Genomic DNA, 3,461 nt, shown 5'->3' on the forward strand with positions numbered 1-3,461 from the left:
TTTTCCCATTTAAGAGAAAAGCCACTTAAAAATAAACCTTCAGATGAAACTGGGGTAACTGTTTTTATTTTCCTGAGTAAAAAAAAAAATACTTGTGCATGTGCACACAGCTAGGAATGCCCTTTGAGGGAGCAATGTTTGGTTCTTTATGTTGTGAAGGATGAGTCAATCACTGCACATTTTTTTTCCCATTTTTAAGAGCTCCAAAGTCAAAGTCAATTTGTAACTAATATTCCCAAAAGTATTGACATTCACACACTGATGATGGGCCGTATCATTCCTGTTATTAGTATATGGTTAGGAAAATCAATTCATGTAGTATGAACAAAATATTGGCACATTAATTTTCTAATTTTATTAATATTTCTTGGATCAGCAAGGAAATGATGTAAATGTTGAATAAAATCTTGCAGATCTTAGGATTATCCCATTTTAATCTTAAAATTATACATAATGTAATCTTTGAAAACTTAGGCACAAGATAACTAAACATTCTTTTAGCTTCTATTTTTTTTTTTTTTTTTTTCTGCTTAAGACTGCATTTTTTTCCTAATGTTTATTGTAAGGTTTTTCTTCTATTTCTGAGAATTCCTTGCAAAGTGCCACTTACATTGCTGAAACATTTACACTCTGATATGCCAGTGCACAACTTACACAGTTCATTCTGTCCTTATTTCTTAGTTATGTCTTAGTCTTTTGCATCTACTCCAGTCCTTTACTATGTGGGATTTTCATGTAGGCAGGGAGTATGAAAGATTGTGTCCATCTGGATTGTTTAAATATGGAGATGCTGTTCATTATCAAGCAATCAGGCACGTTGGAGTATGCCAAATCTTTTTGATAAATTCTGATCTTTAAAAGTTCTTGCTCTGAAACCGATAGCCAGTGAACCAATGAGAAGGTAATGTTGTAACTGGGATTGTTACAGAGAAGTGAGTAGTGATTTAAGTTGTACCTTGCAGATATGTAGTAAATGAAATAAAGTGCCAAGCGTATTGTAGATGCTCAACATGTTAAAGAAAAAACAACATTTGTGCTTTGCGTTTTAACATTTTTACGTATGATTTTGGTTCTTAATGACAGAGGGAGGATAATGTGAGCCATTCACTGGAATGTAGTGAGGTTGGGAAGGTAAGTATTATCCCCTCATTACAGATTAGAACATGGCCTCAAAAAGATCCAGCAACTTGCCCAAGGGCAGCTAACTAATGACAAAGACAGGCATAGAGAGCCAGCTCTTTTGACTTGCAAGTTTAATGCTGTTTTCCTGATGTCACACTGCCTCCTTTAACCATTTCATGCTGCTTTTCTTATTCAATACAAGAACCAGCCAGTTTCAATCTGAAACTAACTTTTAACTAATGCAGAGTCCTCATAAAAATTTCTAATTAGGATTAGTCCTCTTGCTTGGCTTTGTTGAGGACAATCAGAGATCCTGACCACCATCAAGTATTCTGTGCTGAACGATAAAGACTCAATTCTGTTCGGGCCGAGCCCGTGGCGCACTTGGTAGAGTGCTGCGCTGGCAGCGCGGCGACACTCCCGCTGCGGGTTCGGATCCTATATAGGACTGACCGGTGCACTCACTGGCTGAGTACCGGTCACGAAGAAAAAAAAAAAAAAAGACTCAATTCTGTTCAATGAATGTGTGTAAAACAGGCCTCTCTTTTGCCTTGTTTTATAGCCCACAAATCGATAAATTCCAGGTAACCCTTGAAACAATACAGAGACTCCAGCACCCTACACCCATTTGCCCAATTTTTACTGTTAACTTGAGAAGATCTTCCTGGAGTTTGCATCACCTCAGTTGCTAGAAGTTTCTTTACCGGAGTGGGAGGAAAACTGTAGTCAGGCACCATGACAATTGCCCAAGTCACTGAAGAAAGGAGACCCCTTTGCTTCAGATTCCAAATCAGTGTTTAAGACAAATATTTTATTCTTACTGTGGGCAGAGCACTGTGCTAGGTCCTTATGAGGTTCACCTTCAAGAATGTAACAGTCTAGTTGGGAATGTGGAATGGATGTGCATACTTTTATAACAAAAAGCAATTCAAAGCAATTGAAATGTTGATTGACACAGGAATAAGTTCTACAGGGAAAAGACTGAATTATGGCCCATCTTCTGTACACAGCCAAGCTGCTCCAGAGGGATGTCCTCACTCAGAGTCTCTGCTTCCTCAGCCGCATTCCACCCTAATCCTAGGTTCTCCCTAATCCTGGCTTGTGCCCTTACCACTGCAATGAAACTATTCACCAAAGTCCAGACAGCTTGCTAATTTGATGGACCAATTTTAGTTTTTATTTGCCTCTGCGATATACTATTAATAGTTATCATGGAACACTCCCTTAAAACCTGTTCACTAGGCTACATACTAGCCCGCTTATTATGCACATTCTTCAAGACTCATTTTGACCTGCTCCCATGACTTCAACCATCACCCATGGCTGATGACCCCACATCCATCTATCCATCCCACATCTGCTGTACATCCCCACCTAAAGAGCCCATAGACATCTCAAAATCGACATGTAAACTTAACACTTTCCTCCTTCAAAGTCTGTTTGCAGTCTCAGGGAAGACAGTACCATCCACTAATGACATAAGGCAGAAATTAGTGTCATCTTTGATTCCTGCCTCTCCCCTACCCTCCTCCAGGTCTTGTCAATTCTAACTCCTATACATCTCTAAAATCCTTTCCCTCTTCCTTTTCAGTGCCCACACCACTTCCTTGTTCAGATTCTTATGTACCATCTCTCAGACCATGGCAGGTGTCTTCTTAGCTGGTAGCCTGCCACACATAAACCCTTTTTTTCTTCTGGTAGCTGAACCCATATGTTTCTTAGAGAACCATTCCATCCCCATTCTCAGTCTGTGTGATTTGGGTGGGCTGACTCCACCCCTAGGCTCAGACCTGGGTACTCAGAGCATCACTTCCTCCAGTTTCTGGTTGAAGAATTGATGCATGGTCCAGTTAGAATAAAAGCTAATCCCGGGGGTTCTGTATTACCCAAGAGCAAGGTGCTCTCTTTCCCCTAGTATTGCTAAGAGGATATGATGTTGACCTGGACCTGATGACAGCCACCTCACTTCACTAGCAAACTTACCTGAGAGCAGAGCACATGTAAAGGAAAGTAGAGCTGAGTAGAAAAAGGAAGTGTCCCTGTGTCATGAGATTTGAACTCCTGGACTTCTCTGTGCCTGAAATCAGGATACCTTTGGAATTCCCAGTTATATAGGGGGTGGGGGTGGGGAATTATATGGTGCTTGAGCCAGTTTTGAGTTGAGTTTTCTTGCAACTAAAAGATTCCTGGTTGGTACAGTGATAAGGTGATAAAATTATGGAAAGAGAGAAGTCAACAGGGAATCTACAACTTTGCACCATGGTTACTGAAAGAAGGATAGTTCCTCTCTCAAAAACAGCGAAGTGTTAAGGGAAATTGATTTCAAGTGGTGTATAGTA

This window comes from Cynocephalus volans, chromosome 12 (assembly GCF_027409185.1).
Source record: "Cynocephalus volans isolate mCynVol1 chromosome 12, mCynVol1.pri, whole genome shotgun sequence".
Classification (NCBI taxonomy): domain Eukaryota; kingdom Metazoa; phylum Chordata; class Mammalia; order Dermoptera; family Cynocephalidae; genus Cynocephalus; species Cynocephalus volans.